This window comes from Falco punctatus (genome assembly GCF_963210335.1).
Source record: "Falco punctatus genome assembly, contig: scaffold_29, whole genome shotgun sequence".
In the NCBI taxonomy this organism is placed as follows: domain Eukaryota; kingdom Metazoa; phylum Chordata; class Aves; order Falconiformes; family Falconidae; genus Falco; species Falco punctatus.
Genome location: NW_027660164.1, coordinates 1,708,171 through 1,724,596, shown reverse-complemented (window position 1 = coordinate 1,724,596; position 16,426 = coordinate 1,708,171). Strand labels below are relative to the sequence as shown.

General features: G+C 43.3%; 1 protein-coding gene and 1 long non-coding RNA gene across 2 annotated transcripts in view; both read left to right on the top strand.

The window, feature by feature from the left end:
• LOC308057743 overlaps nt 1-7,480 on the top strand; it is a 158,825-nt gene extending 151,345 nt beyond the window's left edge. Inside the window, exon 2 of the long non-coding RNA XR_013925437.1 lies at nt 7,377-7,480. This is a non-coding gene — a long non-coding RNA (uncharacterized lncRNA). The remainder of the gene's footprint in view (nt 1-7,376) is intronic.
• LOC308057729 (heat shock factor protein 5-like) overlaps nt 1-16,426 on the top strand; it is a 310,493-nt gene that overhangs the window by 280,930 nt on the left and 13,137 nt on the right. The gene's annotated exons all lie outside the window — the stretch shown is intronic.

Sequence of the window (16,426 nt, the reverse complement as noted above, 5' to 3'; positions counted from 1 at the left end):
ACAGCTTGTGCTCCAGTGCCCAGACATGAAGATTCACATCATCTAAGAAAAAAAGATTCCCAAAAAAATGCATAAAACCAGCCCCAAATCTCAGCTGCAGGAGCAAGACAGCCTGCCCTTGATTATGGAGATCAGCACAGAAGTCTGTTTAACTCCCAGCCATCCATACTGAAAATTCCTCAGTATTTGCTTCCTGTCACATTCTTTGCAGAGCAGAGCTCGTATTCAAGAAGTCAAGGACTGTGGTACCCATAGTGCGTTCACAGACTCTGCAGTGTGAACCAGTTTTAGATTCCACCACTTGCCTCCTCAACTGTAACTCCAGAGTGGCTCAGGGCTGAGAGGTTCCCATCCCTGTTCCCTGGGTGTCTCAGCACCACCAGAGATGTTACCTTTGGTACCCCTTGCTGAGGATTCTTCTGTGCATTTTAACCTTTATCTCAGGAGGCAAACACAACATTTTACAGAGGACAGAGACACTCTCTCCCCTCTGTGCTCTTGTTCTGCCTCATGAGAACACAGGGATGATGGGTCCCAGTCTCCTGCTTATCAGCAGTCCTGGAAGTGGACACGGCTCCATGCAGTGCCCGTGGTCAACCGCCAAGTAAAACAGACAAGAATGTGCATGCCTGGGTGAATGCAGCTTTTTCTTCCATCTGGAGCTACAAGCCTTGACGATAAGTGTGTGACTGGGTGTTTTCATCCATAAAGAGATCTTCAAGACGTTGTTACAGGGAGTAGCTGACACATCCCATCTATCTATCTATGTCACTATGGTATCTAGGCACTGTATAATTTCACATTATAGCTGATTATGGAAAACATTTCCCTAGAAGACTGTTGGCCCTTTAGTAACACTAATGCCCTCTTTTGTGACATGCCCCGGGACTGTTACAAGAGCGGGGCTTGTCTGCACTAAGAAATTTACCATTAAAATTATACAGCCATTTCATACTGCATAACTCCCACTCGGGATGCTTTTCCAAAAGAGGCACTTTTCTGATCTTATTTGTGTTACTCAACTGGGGAAAGGCATTATTCTTTGGAATAATAATAGAGATCATGCTGTTACACCTACAGTACTTTAACTACGCTGATAACTGTTGTAACTTTTTTTCAAGCCAACAGACCTTTCTCAGTCTCTGTCATCCTCCATTCATCCAGTACTGTGCCACAGGAGAAATTCTGGAAATCCAAAGAAACCTGCAATGACAGTCTGTAATCTGAGCTTCTGTCAGACCAGGCGTTTTGGGATTGGATTTGTCTCCTCCTGGAATAGACAGGAAAAATCTTCCCCAGCTGATTTCTGCTAAAACCTTGATCTGTGGCCCATCAATGAGCAACTTATTACAAAACCTACATCTTTGTATTTCAAGGTGTTTTGCTTTGGTTGGATGTACTGTTCATGAAAAGATCTAGGTGCCAGAATCAGGCTTTCAACATGCATATTTGCAATGACAAATTCAAAATTCCCTTTCCATTGATGTTCTTGGAGGCATCTTCAGACTTGCTGCTGCAGTCGCTACCACTAAATGCCACTAAATCAGTAAATCCATTTATTGAAATAGTCATACAGAGCTGCAGCAATGACACACAAACTCAATCCAATTCAAAGCTCTTCTAAGCAGAAGGAAATAAAGATTCAGCTCTGTTCTCTGTGAAACTTGAGTAAAAAAGGGTGGAAGCTTATGGATGTATATGGTAAAGAAAAGGCCATTCAGGGGACAATACAAATGAACCCTAGCAATAACTCAACAGGGACAAGAAGGTGAATGGTGTCCCACTCCTTTAGCAAAGCACTGAAAATACCTCTGGGATTGTCCAAGGCCCCTTGATTCAAGATATGTCTTTGCATCAGCTCTCTGAAATGCTCAGCAGTAACATCTGGAACCCCCATCCAATTATCAGATGAAATGCAGGAGGATCAAAGAGAGAGTTTCCCAGCTCTCCTGAGAACAAGCTGGAGCGTGGGATAATCAGCAGCTTCTGACTGCTGCTAACCACCTCTCACTCATTAGCATTTTCCCCCGGCCTCCCCACCTGCATGTGCAGTCCCCTCTGCCTCCAGAGTACCAAGGGCCCCTCCATGCGTGTTTCTTTAAACCTGCCTGTAACAGTCGCTGCCCTGACACATCCTACAAGTTTATAGCGGTCTCTTTTCTCCTCTCGCCATTAACTGGAGGCAACGCCTTTTGGGACATACTTGCACTGCTTGGGAGTGGGGATGAGGGCAACAGATGGGAGGGTTGGGGGGGGTCAGGAGCTCCAGGGATCCTGGTGCATCTCCAGACGGGTGACACCAGGTGAAGAAGGTCCCCCGTGGAGAGTCAGCCAATTCACGACAATCACACCAATATGGCTACATGCCGTGCTCACTTTATTAAACAAACAGGTCGTATTTATAACTTAAACCGGCCGCCCACCCGACTTTACACACAGGTGATTGGATAAAAGACTCTGGCCATGCGGGCACCCGTGTCACATGCTGCAGGCACCTGATCAGAGTGTGCCAATGACTGTGTCGATTCTGCGGTTCCCAGGACTTGCTCTGCACCTGGCTTCTTGTTCACGCATAGCTTGTTTTATTTCTCACACTGCTTGTTCCAAGGACAATTTAAAGTTGCTCTGCAGCTTCAACTAACAGGCCTTGGTTGTCCAACCTGGACAACGGTAACATATGTCCTCGGTCCTTTAAAAATCCCTCTACACCCCTCCAGCTTTCCTGTCAGTCCCTTCAGGTACTGGGAGCTGCTCTAAGGTCTCCCTGGAGCCATTTCTTCTCCAGGCTGAACAACCCCAACTCCCTCAGCCTGTCTGCACAGCAGAGGGGCTCCAGCCCTCTGAGCATCTCCACGGTCTCCTCTGGACTTGCTCCAACAGCTTCATGTCTTTCTTATGTTGAGGGCCTCAGAGAAGACACAGCACTGCACGGGGAGGGTCTCACGAGAGCAGAGCAGAGCAGAGCAGAGAGGGAGAATCCCCTCCCTCGCCCTGCTGGGAATGTAGCCCACGGCATGGTTGGCTTTCTGTGCTGCAAGCACACGTTGCTGGGCCAAGTTGAGCTTCTCATCCACCAACACCCCACAGTCCTTCTCCTCAGGGCTGCTCTCCATCCATTCTCTGCCCAGCCTGTGCCTGTGCTTGGTATTGCCCCAGCCCACACGCAGAACCTGGCACTTGGTGCCTCTTTCCTACTTTCCATTAGATCTAGAGATGTGGGTGACTTCCCTTCTACGGAACGTGCAGCAAGAGCACTATGTCAAATCAAGGTTCTCTCTCTTTGAGTTTCAAAATTTTTTCACAGATTGGTACTTGCATAACGGCTGCTTAGAAAAGAAATCTTTGCCCAGAGGAGCCTGCTGTGTGGCCCAGCTCCCAACGAGGTGTTCAGGCCTGGACATAACTTTTAATTCCAAAGTGCAAACCACTTCTGTTTTGATGGAGTTCTGAGAGTTCCGACACCGTTTAGGTAACAGCATGAAATGTTGGCATGTGGCTGAACTCTGTTGATTCAATAGCTGGTAAATATTCCCTGGTCAGCCTTCCAAAAGTAATCTGCCCAGGGGGATGCAGGAGGCTTGGCAGCAAGTAAAGCAGGGCTTTGCAGGGTAGGGGGGTGGTTTCTCATTGAACGTGTCCTCAGGGAGACTGACATGTTTGAAGCAAATGGGAGGCTGGTGGAACAGGTGCACACAGCCAGTGTGCATGTTGTAAATAGATGTTATGATTGCTAGCCTTAGGCTCTGTGTTAGCAATTACTATATCCAAATATAAAAACATTGGAAAATATCAGAGCTGCACAACACAGGACAGCCCTGGGAAGCACAAAAGCCAGGAAACAAAACCAGTGCATTTACAGGTACCTTAACTCCGCATCTTCGTGTTACATGGTTTGCTGTTAGATGCTGGCAAAACAGAGTGTATTACCTCTGGAAGAACTAAATTCTGCAGCAGAGTAATAGTGAGTGCTGCTTATCGTATGGAGCCTTTCCCTCTTTGTAGACAAGTCAGCTAAGAAGTTAATTGTATTTGTGATTGTTTTGCTAAAAATGGTCTGGCGCTGGAGGCTGTCCCAGTGTGCCTCCCCAGCCGAGGGCAAAGCCGTGTCTTTTTGCTACTCTAATGTTGTTCCTTGCTTGATAATACTGCTGTAATGGTACCCAGTCATTTACAAGCGGAGCTGCAACCCTTTGCAGCCTGGGGTCAGATGAGAAGATGCCGACAAGTGATGTTACAAGGTGGGACAAGTGCTTGCCCCTGTGTCTCTCTCACTTTCGTGCACTCTTCAGCCTTTGCCCTCAAGACTGAAGCCTTTTGGCCAGGAGGCTCCGTGAGGGCCATGGCTGCTTCTGGAGTGCCTTGTGCAGAGTATGTAACAGATAATAAAAACGATTATTGGTAATGAATTATTTAAGATTTTGTTACTCCCCTGTTTTCCTTTTTCCCGACGCAAAGTTTCCCTTACTTTCTGCTATGAGGTCCCCCTTTTTTTAACTTATTACTGTGAGATTCTGCCTTATTCCGTCCTGCCCCCCGCTTTCCATTGCGAGGCCTCCGGGCTTTTAATAGGATTTGGCAGTAACCTTGGTTTGCTCAATCTGCCCTCAAGATCGCTAGCGACCACCCCTTGGTCAGCAAACCCCCTTCCCAAGGTACCTTTTCCTCCTGGGGACTACGCTGCTCACCTGACGTCTCCATGCATCTTACCAGCCTCGGTGGCCACAAGCCAGCGATGCGCCACTGCTCCAGCGGCGTGCTCAGAGGCTCTACCTGGGAGGTGTCCTTTAAACACCCCTAAAAAACCCAAATCCAGCCACACCCCGGTGACAACAACAAAGCCACAAGCTCTACCTCCTGCACCAAGGGCTTCAGAGTCAAGAGGGAGCACCCACGTCCTCGTGAGCACCTGCTGGCAGGGGCCACTGGGTTTCCTCTCTCACCTGAGGCTACCACCCAGCACGGTGCACCATCTAGGCTTCCCCCCCCACCCTCACAGCCGGCTGGGGAGCTTCACAGGTGAGCGAGAATGGCTCCCACCAGGGCAGCGTGCCCCCTGGGCTTTGCCGGGGATGTGCAATAGAGTTCATTGCATGTGACAAACTGACAGGGGGCAGGAGGCAATGAAGAGGTCCGCCAGGCAGCTCGCTATCCAAATGCGGACGCTCATCTCCCCCCGAGCTCTCCCCATGGCCAGCCCCACGGATCCCACACAATTCAGCCACCCGCCCCATCTCCCTCACACCTGGGGGGAGCAGGTTTGCAGGCGCTTGCCTGACCTGCAGCTGCTGCATCTGCCTCTCCAAGGCTGCCACTTTCATCTTCCAGCTCTTCCTCAGCTGCTCCTCTTGCTGCAGCACCTCTGACTTCTCAGAGAGCTCGTTCATCAGCTTGCCGCACCACTCCTGTAACCTGGCCACCTCAGCGTTTTGCCTGCACCAACAGAAGCAGCGTTATTGCAGCCCGCAGGCCAGTCAAGCATCCCTGGCGTTACCCGGGGGAACACATCCTCCTGTGGGCCTGATAACAGGGCTTGAAACATCTCAACGGTTGTGTTGGCCTGCTTCTCGGACACGCCTGGTCCTTCAGGGATGGGGTGGAAGGAGCTGACACATCAATTTCAAAAGCTCCTCCATCACAGGAGACATTCCTTTCTCATGAAATAGAAGACGCAAGGATCTGTGTTCCCAGACACAGGAGAAAGCACTCTAAGCAGCTGGAGTCTGCTCCGTAATTAATTGACCACTGTTAATCACCAGGCAGTAGGGGTGGTGGTGGGTGGTGGGCTCTCAGCTTGCCATTCCCTCAGCCAGAATTCAGCAGGACCCCTTTTTCTTGCCTGACCAGAGACAGGTCATGCACATACCGCACAGCCCAAGTGTGATTTGCACATCCCTTCTCCATCATGACCCCCAAAGCTGCAGTGCTGGGGGGACAGGACACGTGTTTACCCAGTCCTGCCTGCGTGGAATCTCTGGTGTGTCTAATATAGAGGCTGAGCACACGCAGACTTCTCTGGGAACAAAATGGAGGCGGGTCTGGCCTTCATCCCCCTTCCTGGCCTTGGTTCTTCACACACCCCAGAGGTACCAAGTACTCTGGGGGCCTTTTCCCCCCACCAGCTCCTCAAATCCCACTGATGTCAGCGCCAGGCTCAGCAGCTTTATTGTGAGGAGGCAGGCACCAAGCTGTGACGTGGTCTCTGCCATTTCCCAATAAACCAACTTGAAATAAAAAAAAAAAAAAAAAAGAAAAATTATTTAAAAAGAAGAAAACCTGGGGAAAAAAGGGTGGTTTTGTGTGGAGTTTCAAAAGGAAAGCCACAAGAAGGGGAGAGAGAAGGCAGTGCCCAAGGACCACTACCACACAGCACCCGCAGGGACAGAATTTCAGGGGTGCGCTGAGGCTTAAGAGAGCAGGAGCAGCCTGCGCTGGGCTGGCGAGGCTGTGCTGCTGTGCCCTGTCCCCACGCTCACGCTGCTGTGCCCTGTCCCCACGCTCAGCCTGACCCCATGGCAGGGGACCTCAGGGTGCAGCCAGTGTGAGGACACTCGTGGCTGGAAGGGAAGGCTTCTCTCCTTTGCGTATCTTGGAGAAAAAACAGAGGGGATGGCTGTTTGCAGCACAGCAAGCAAGGCGGGGAATAAAGGATCTGCTCCCGGCCACAGCAGGGTCCTTCTTCAGTGACCCCAAACACCTGGCTGGCTTGCAAACTTAATAAAAAATTAGTAAATAATAACGGGAAAATGAAGCAAGGATAAGCTCTTTTCACTACATCATTGTAAATGCATCGACACCCAGAAATACACAAAAAGATACGTGCCAAGGGCCACCCATCAAAGAGAGGCTTCCTTCCATGCTGGGTCTCACTTTCACACTTCTTGCACTCCAACAAACAAAAAAACCCAAAACAAACCAAAAAAAGTAAAAAAGAAAGAAAAAAAATAATTTCACCAGTTGATGTACAAACAGAGTCTTCCCTTTTCACAGATCTGTGGGTTCTGCCTGCCCCGATGTGGTCGGTGCGGTGCCCTTGGGAACAAATGGTAGTTGTACAAAACAGTATGAAGATTTTCTTACAAACATATGCCTCCAGTGTTTACTGGTTGGGTTTTTGTGTTTGGGTTTTTTTTTAAGTTTCAAAACTAGGTTTTAGGTCACAAATGGCTTGCAACTTTTTTCTACAGTAAATCAGGCATATATTTTTAGTTTTAGTTTTAGGAATGTGTAAGGCATTTTGGTAAGCTGACAGTAAGGTCTAGGTCACAGACTCATCAAGCTGAAGTCCCTTCCTTCAAACTGTCCTCTTCCCCCTGGAGAAGGAAAAGAGAGGTGGGTTACTCAACTGGGTCTCAACCTTATTCTCATGGCAGCTCAAGTGTTATCGATTTATTAATAAGTTAAGATTGATTGATTATATTAGATTGATTGATTGATTTTATAAAATCATTTAATAGAATTAAAATATAGAGGAATAAGAAAATTTTTATGGAAAATTTACAGCTATATAGTAGAAGTAGTTATGACATCTTTTGTACGTCCTGTACCAAGGCTAGAAGAAGGGCCTGGAACTATTGTGGAAAAACTTAGGTAATAACTTTAGGGTTGAAAGGTTCCTTTGTACTTAACCAGTCTTCTTTACGTAGAGGTGCATTGAAATGTCAGAGGATGAGATTAATGGGAACTGGGGAGAGTCGACTGGAACAGCTTGTAGGTGCCTGCCAAGAAACTGTGAACTTTAGTAAAAGGTAATTCCGGCAGGGGGAGATCGCGACCACCGACTCATATACCACCTACCCAAATCGTACCCTAGACCCATTTCTAGACCTTTCTAAGCTTTACTGCGCAGAATCGGATATAGGAGGAGAGTATGTAAATGATTTATGGGAAATGTTATGATTATGCATGAATATTTAATGAATATGTATGAATAAGTTCTATATATGGAATCTGAGTGTGGGACCTGGTGTGCGTTGATCGTGAGAGGACTCGCTCACGCACCCGGCCGTCAATAAAGAAGTGTCTGCTTATCTACATCACATTGGTGTCGATAAGTTCTTCATTCCGAGATTTCGGTAACAGTTTTGGCGACCCAGATGGGACCTCACTGAAGGAGACCGGAGGAGTCGGGGACCTGATCGGTTCCAGCCGGCACCGAGGATTTCGCGGGGACACCCATCAATCCCCGATCCGTAAGGCTCTTCGCGACATTCCCTGGATTTTTTTTGGTAAGACACTTCTTCTTTTAATTGTAGTAAGTAAGTGCACTAGAGGAAGTGGGCAGGAGTCCCACTATAATAAGTGTATGGGAAAGAGTGGGATGGAGTCCCACCAGTGGGTTGGAGTCCCACTGAGTAAGTCTACCTGTCAGACGCGGTGAAAGAGCTGCGCAGGGTAGGACTAGGAGTCTGCCCGTAAGACATAAGCGAAAGCTATTGCAGGGTTGGACTAAAAGGATCCTTGTGGAAGTGGAAGCCTAGGCGTCTGCCCGTAAGACATAAGCGAAAGCTATTGCAGGGTTGGACAAAAGTGTAGACAAGAGAAACTATATGCTATAGTGTTCTCTAAGGTAGTGCCTCTAACAAGAAGTTAGAAGTTTTAGTGCTTTTTGTTGTTTTGTGAGTCTGTGTATTAAGAAGAAAATTAAGAGGTATAATATTGTGTTATATGTTTGTCTTTCTGTTGTTTTGTGAGTCTGTGTATTAAGAAGAAAATTAAGAGGTATAAAATTGTGTTATATGCTTGTTTAAAGCAACTGTGGGAAAGTGTGAGTGTGGTTGTAAGGGTGAGACGTATAATTGAAAACGAAAGCGAGTGTGGAGTGTGGATCCGCAGATCGGAGTGACAGAGTTGAATAATTATGTATTGTACTGTGGGTAATTACACCATGGCAAATAAGTTAACTCGGTTGTTTAAAAGTAGAAGCTTGGGTAATCTTGTGTTAACTGATAAAATCCCGAAAAATTCTCCATTGGGATGTTTGTTAGCGCATTGGGGAGATTTATATGAGGATTTGCCAAAAAGCCAGATGATTGAGTATTGTAATAATTGGTGGCCACTATATATACTAGAAGATCAGGAAAAGTGGCCCATGAACGGGACACTGAATTATAACACTATTTTGCAGTTAATGTTGTATTGTAAAAGAGAAGGGAAATGGAGTGAAATGCCATATGTGGATTTGTTCTTTTACTTGAGACAAAGAAAGGATTGGCAGGAGGAATGTAAGTTAACTACTGGAGATAATTTAGTAATGGCTGTAACCGCTGATAATAAGAAAGTGAAAAAGTGTTGTACAACTTGTGAGATTGGGAAAGGTTGTTTGAAGAAAAGGACTGTTATTGATAATGACGATGGACCAGAGTTAGATATATCCCCTCCTAGGAGAGAAATGAATCAGGGTCGAGAATTAAGGATACAAGAACCGGTGACTGAACCAGATAGCAGTGGAACAGGAGATGTGGGAGAGAGATTATCGGAGATTGTAATTCATACTCCTGTTTCACGGAGAACTCGGCAACAGACCCATACAATAGCTCCCCTGCGACAGGGAATTGGCAGCGACGGACCAGTCTATGTGAAAATACCTTTTACAGCTACGGATTTGATGACTTGGAAACAGGCAGCAGGAAACTATAGAGAAGATCCTGAAAAAGTGGGCAAGGTGGTAGATACTATAATTAGAACACAGAATCCAGACTGGAGTGATTTACAGGTGATTTTGGATAATTTGTTAGATGATACAGAGAAACAAATGGTATTAAAAGCTGGCAAAACACAGGCAGAGTTGGATGTGATGAGTGGAATAACAGGTGGAACAATAGAACAGAATTTTCCATCTGGGGATCCGCAGTGGGATCCAAATAATGTGGCACATAGAGAAAGATTGAAGCGGTATCAAAAGTGGGTTTTGTATGGGATTAGACATGCCATGCCTAAATCTTTGAATTGGTCTAAATTATATGAAGTAAGACAAGATAAAAATGAACCTCCCTCAGCATTTTTGGAAAGATTAAAGGAAGCTGCTAGAAAATACACTGATTTGAGAGTGGAAACAGAGGCAGCACAGATACAATTGGCTTTGATTTTTATGGGGCAATCGGCACCAGATATAAGAAAAAAAAAAAAAAAAAAAACAAACAAAAAAACTCCAGAAACTGGAGGGAGAGAATTCAAGAAGTTTAAATGCAATGTTGGAAGTGGCATGGAGGGTATATGAATTGTGGTGATCGGAAATTTAATACCCTCTTAGGAATAAATCAGTGTGCCTTGTGTAAAGAGGAAGGACACTGGAAAAAGGACTGCCCCAGAAACAGGAGTGCTTTTCACGACCTTGCCAAAATAATGGTTTTAGATGACTGAAGGGGACCGGAGGGGAGCCCAGCTGAACCTCTGGTTAAAATTAAGCTGGGAGATAAAGAAGTTAAATTTTTAGTAGATACAGGGGCGACACTTTCAGTATTAGATACTTGTAAAGGAAAAATTGGAACAAAGACAGCCAATATAAAAGGAGCAACAGGGAAAGAAGAAAACAGGCCATTCCTACAACCCATAGATTTGAAATTTGGAAATAAAATAATTACACATGAATTTTTGTATGTATCAGAATGTCCGATACCCTTCTTAGGAAGAGATTTGTTATCCAAATTAAATGCACAGATTGTTTTTGATGAAGGAGAACTTTTCTTGAAAATACCTGAGTCAAAAACGGGAGAAATCTTGATGATACAAAAAAAGGTAAAGGAACAAGAAATTCCACCGGAGGTGGATTTGGCAGTGATCCCTACTGTATGGGAAACAAATACTCCTGGTAAATTGAAACTAGCAGAACCTGTTAAAATAGATTTGAAGGAAGGCGCAGGAACAGCGAGAATTAAACAATATCTAATCAAATCAGAAGTGAGACAGGAATTGAAGAAATTGATTGATAAATTTTTGGAGTATACAATTTTGGAAGAATGTGAGTCTGAGTATAATACTCCTATTTTACCAGCCCCCCCCAAAAAAAACCAAAACAAAACAAAACAAAAAAAAAACAAACAAACAAAAAAAAAAAAACCCAAAACCAAAAAAAACCCAAACCCTCGGGTGAATATAGGCTGGTGAAAGACTTGAGAGCAGTATATCAAATAGTTAAGGATATTTATCCTGTAGTAGCAAACCCTTATACACTGTTAACAGCGTTAAGGGAGACTTATCAGTGGTTCACAGTGCTTGATTTAAAAGATGCTTTCTTTTGTGTACCTTTGGAAAAGGAAACCAGAAAACTGTTTGCTTTTGAATGGGAAAATCCTCAAACCGGGCAAAAGATGCAGCTGACATGGACTAGATTACCCCAAGGATTTAAAAACAGTCCAACTATTTTTGGAAATCATTTAGCTAAGGAACTTGAAATCTGGAAACAGGACAAACCAAGACCTGGACATTTATTTTTACAATATGTGGATGATATATTGATTGTTACAAAAGAAAGATTTATTTGTATACAGGTGACTATTGACCTTTTGAATTTCCTGGGACTAAATGGGTATAAGGTATCCAGGAAGAAAGCCCAAATAGCCTGCCAGACTGTGATATATCTCGGCTTTGAGATTTTAAAAGGACAACGACAATTAGGAAAAAAATCACAAAGAAGCTATTTGTGGTATACCTGAGCCGAGAAATATTCATGAACTCAGAGCATTTTTGGGAATGACTGGGTGGTGTCGCCTTTGGATCATGAACTATGGGCTAATAGCTAAACCGCTGTACGAGGCCCAGAAGAACTCTCCCTTTGTATGGAGCCCACAACAACAAAAGGCTTTTGTAGAATTGAAACGTGCCTTAATGTCTGCACCTGCCTTGGGACTGCCGGATCTAACCAAAGATTTCCAGCTGTTTGTACATGAAAGACAACACCTTGCACTGGGCGTGTTAACCCAGAGGATAGGAAGCTGCAAACGACCAGTCAGATATTTCTCTAAACAACTGGACACAGTGAGTAAAGGGTGGCCAAACTGCCTTCGAGCAGTGACAGCAACAGTGATGCTCATACAAGAAGCTCGGAAATTGACTTTGGGAAGAACAATAACAGTCTATGTTTCACACATGGTGATAGCTGTCCTAGAACAGAAGGGGGGACATTGGCTGTCCCCCAGCCGAATGATGAAATACCAGGTGGTATTGACTGAACAAGATGATGTGATTCTAAAGACAACTAACCTGGTAAATCCTGCAGTGTTTTTAAGTTCCATACAGGAAGAAGGACGACTGGAACATGATTGCTTGGCTACCATCGAGTATGTTTATTCCAGTCATGAAGATCTGAAGGATGTGACATTGGAGCGACCAGACTGGGAATTGTATAATGATGGAAGCAGCTTTATGGAACAAGGAGTCCGATACGCCGGATATGCGGTAACAACAGAGACTACAGCTATAGAACCAGGAGCATCGGCGAGTACCACATCAGCCCAAAAGGCAGAACTCATTACTTTAATTCGAGCCTTAGAATTAAGCAAAGACAAGAGAGTAAATATCTGGACTGATTCAAAATATGCCTTTGGGGTAGTGCACGTCCATGGAGCTTTGTGGAAAGAGAGGGGGCTATTTTCCTCTCAAGGATCAAACATTAAGCATCAAACAGAAATATTACGATTATTACAAGCAGTTCAAAAGCCAGATCAAGTAGCAATCATGCACTGTAAGGCACATCAGATTGGAAATATAAAAATAAAAATTGGAAATAATTTAGCTGATAAAACAGCAAAAAAAAGGTAGCAAAGAAACAAGCATTGCAAATGGCAATAATTCCTTCTAAAACAGTAACCCTTCCTAGGGAAAAACCGAGATATTCAGAGGAAGATGACAAATTGGGTCAGTTATTAAGTGCTAAGAAAAACTTAGCTGGATGGTGGATAACTCCTAATGGACAAGTAGTAATTCCACCTCTTGTGATGAGAGAGATAATTCAAACAAGACATCAAGAATGTCACTGGGGAGCAGAAGCCTTAGTAACATCTTTACGAAAGCAAATAATATCAGTTAAGATGTTGGGAATAGCTAAAATGGTAACTGCAAAGTGTGAAGTATGTTTGAAAAATAATCCAGTGATTAAGAAAAAGGTTCAAATGGGTAGACTGAAATCTGGTACAGAACCTGGAGATTATTGGCAAGTAGATTTTTCAGAGTTACCTAGACAAAATGGGTACCGGTACATCCTGGTAAGGGTTGATACTTTTACAGGATGGCCAGAAGCCCTTCCCTGTCGCACCACAAAAGCAAAAAGAGGCTGTGAAGTGGTTATTACAAGAAATAATTCCAAGATTTGGAGTTCCTATTGGAATTTCCTCTGACAGAGGTCCACACTTTGTGGCTGAAGTAGTCCAAAGTGTTAGCAAAGCATTGGGTATTAATTGGGATTTACATTCATCTTGGAGGCCACAATCTAGTGGGAAAGTGGAAAGGATGAATCAAACGTTAAAACGACAAATAAGTAAAATTTGTCAAGAAACTAGTTTAAAGTGGCCTCAGGCACTTCCATTGGCATTATTACGAATCAGAGTACAACCAAAGAGTGGAACCTCAGTCAGTCCTTATGAATTATTATATGGAAAACCATATGAGTCTCCAGAACCAAATCCAAACATATATGTAAAAGGAAAACAAGATGTGTATAACTATTTGTTTTTTCCAAGGAAAACTTTGGCTGTGATTTGAAGTGCAGTAATTTGGAATAGACCTTTATCCCTGGAAAATTCAGTGCATGATTTCCAACCAGGAGACTATGTCTATGTGAACACTTGGACCTCTGAACCTTTGCAAGAGCACTGGAGAGGACCTTTCCAGATACTGCTAACCACTTTTACAGCTATCAAAATTGCAGAATCGGATGCTTGGATACATTATACTCGAGTGAAGAAAGCACCATAAAGAAGGCATCTACTCCGTGGAGGACTGTGGAACGTGACCCAGAGACTTAAAAATTGACTTTGGAACATGTCTAATTTTGCAGATCAAGTTATGATTGGTTTTTGGATTTTCTTTTGGTTGATAGTGTTGGTGGGATCATGGGATGACTTGGTGAATAGGAACAAAAGACAAATAGAAACAGAACAAGTGATTGACATTCCCAAACAAATGGCTGAGGAAAATTTGATGGTAGGATTAATTAAAGAATTTGCCAATTTACAAAACATCATGCAGATCACTGCTTGTTTACCTATACCAAGAGCAGTAGGTGAATCTATTCCATGGGGAATTTTAACCATGAATTTGACTAACCTGGAACATAAAAATGAGACCAATTATTGTGAACAGAGGCCAGTGACTCAATGGTATGAACAAGTGAAAGTCACTAGAAAACAATGGAAAACTCCAGGTAGTCTGGCAGATTGTAAAAAACTGTTAAATCATGTTTTTACCAAAATAGGGAGATTTAAGAATGTAGGATGGTGTTCTTATGATGAACAATTTAAAACCAATGTGAGCAAAAGTGTTATGGAATGGAAGTGTAACGAAACTGGCCAAAGCACCCAATTAGTAGACCAGTGGGACTCTATATGGTCTATGTCCATATTTTCCCATTTTCAGTATATGGCAAGAACTTCTTGGTGTTTTACCTGGGATGGAAAGGTTTTTTCAGTATTACCCTGGGTTGACGATAGGTCAACTACATTGGGAGAGAAGGAAAATAAAATAGTGCCATGGTGGAAATGTGAAAAAGTGTATGATTGTAGTAATGCAGACTTAGTAATCCAAAGAATTCCTCTGTAGGCCACTGTTTTAAAATTTGGTTGTTTTTGTTGAGGTCTTAAGAATACTCTAAATTTAACCAGCGCTTTTACAGTCAGAAGAGGAACTTTGTTTAGTTGTAGAAAATCTACTATTCGAAGTCCAGGACATTTAGTTTGGGCATTAAGTGATGGAACCTGGACAACACACCTACCATTAGATGGTAAGGTGAAACAAATCACGTTAGGCATGCCAACATTGTGTCCAATCTGGAAGAAATCACCATTTAAAGGATCTCTAGAGAATTTAGAATTGAAACGAATAAAGAGATCAGGGATAAATAATGATGTTTGGAATGAACCATCTACAGGAGTGAAAATTGGCTGGGCACTGGAATCACTTTTAAATCCTATAGCTTCATATAGAAATAGAGCATGGCTCTATCATTTAACTGGTCAAGTGGAAAAATTAGCAAACGTTAACAAAAAGGGGTTTAAGGAATTGAATATATAATTACAGGCGACCTCCAGAATGACTTTACAAATAGAATGGCACTAGACAGGCTCCTGCTTAAAGAACATGGAGTGTGTGGGTATCTCAAGGATAAACTGGACCACTGTTGTGTCCACATTCCAAATGTCACTCAGGATGTGGAACATGATCTAGACCTATTGGGAAAAAAAAATTGAAAAAGAAACTGAAACAATTCAAAAGGATATGTCAGAAGATTGGTTTGGAAAAATTTTTAACAAACTGGGATGGAATTTGAGCTCTTGGATACAATCTATAATTAAAACTTTGTTTCTGTTGCTAGTTGTCTTTTTGATGAGCATGCTACTATAAGCATGTCTGAAGAAACAGTTTACTAATAGAATTGCAGTGAATCGTATGATTATGAGAGAAGTACCAACCATTTCACCAAGACATGATCCATCACCAAAATATGTTGAAACAAAAGATATATGAATAATGTGAAAGTATTGAAATGATGATTTTCAACACTTTCAAAGGGGGGAAATGTTATCGATTTGTTAATAAGTTAAGATTGATTGATTATATTAGATTGATTGATTGATTTTATAAAATCATTTAATAGAATTAAAATATAGAGGAATAAGAAAATTTTTATGGAAAATTTACAGCTATATAGTAGAAGTAGTTATGACATCTTTTGTACGTCCTGTACCAAGGCTAGAAGAAGGGCCTGGAACTATTGTGGAAAAACTTAGGTAATAACTTTAGGGTTGAAAGGTTCCTTTGTACTTAACCAGTCTTCTTTACGTAGAGGTGCATTGAAATGTCAGAGGATGAGATTAATGGGAACTGGGGAGAGTCGACTGGAACAGCTTGTAGGTGCCTGCCAAGAAACTGTGAACTTTAGTAAAAGGTAATTCCGGCAGGGGGAGATCGCGACCACCGACTCATATACCACCTACCCAAATCGTACCCTAGACCCATTTCTAGACCTTTCTAAGCTTTACTGCGCAGAATCGGATATAGGAGGAGAGTATGTAAATGATTTATGGGAAATGTTATGATTATGCATGAATATTTAATGAATATGTATGAATAAGTTCTATATATGGAATCTGAGTGTGGGACCTGGTGTGCGTTGATCGTGAGAGGACTCGCTCACGCACCCGGCCATCAATAAAGAAGTGTCTGCTTATCTACATCACATTGGTGTCGATAAGTTCTTCATTCTGAGATTTCGGTA